Raw genomic sequence first — 649 nt, 5'->3', positions numbered from 1 at the left:
CCATGTCCAGCAATGCTGAGAGGCCAGCGGCCGGCGGGCACACTGGAGCGAGCTTCGGGCTTGCCACATTAACGTCCTTCGGGCTTGCCACATTAACGTCCTTCGGGCTTGCCACATTAACGTCCTTCGGGCTTGCCACATTAACGTCCTTCGGGCTTGCCACATTAACGTCCTTCGGGCTTGAGTGAGTCGCGGACGGCGGCGGACTGGTTCTGGCTCGGGACCGGACACTCCCCAGACACCGGAAGACACCTTCCCTCCAACTTAGTCCAGTGGTGTCTGGGAGGTCCATGGGGCGATGGTAGTTGGCCCCGATCCAGAACAGCTGATTAAGGACGGCGTCCTCTAACGCCGTCACCGCTGCGAGCTTGCAGAACTCCCCGGCGTACTCGTAGAAGGGGAGATCCCGGCGGGATATGGTGAGGAAACGAGCAGCGATCTCCATGTTGTTGTTTTAGGTCTGTTATTCTGTCACGGAATCGGGTGTGTGGAGGCAGGCAGGACGACGAGGACGACAAGGATTCCAATAATAACATTTATTGTAGACACAACAAGGCAGGTTCAGGTAGGTGAGACACACACTCGGGGTAACATTAACAATAACCGACACCAATGCTCAGACAGACAGGAACTAATATGGGGTGAATAA

This window comes from Sinocyclocheilus anshuiensis, unplaced genomic scaffold (genome assembly GCF_001515605.1).
Source record: "Sinocyclocheilus anshuiensis isolate Anshui unplaced genomic scaffold, SAMN03320099.WGS_v1.1 scaffold283, whole genome shotgun sequence".
Classification (NCBI taxonomy): Eukaryota; Metazoa; Chordata; class Actinopteri; order Cypriniformes; family Cyprinidae; genus Sinocyclocheilus; species Sinocyclocheilus anshuiensis.
The sequence above is the reverse complement of the archived record's forward strand: the minus strand, read 5'-3'. Positions refer to the sequence as shown.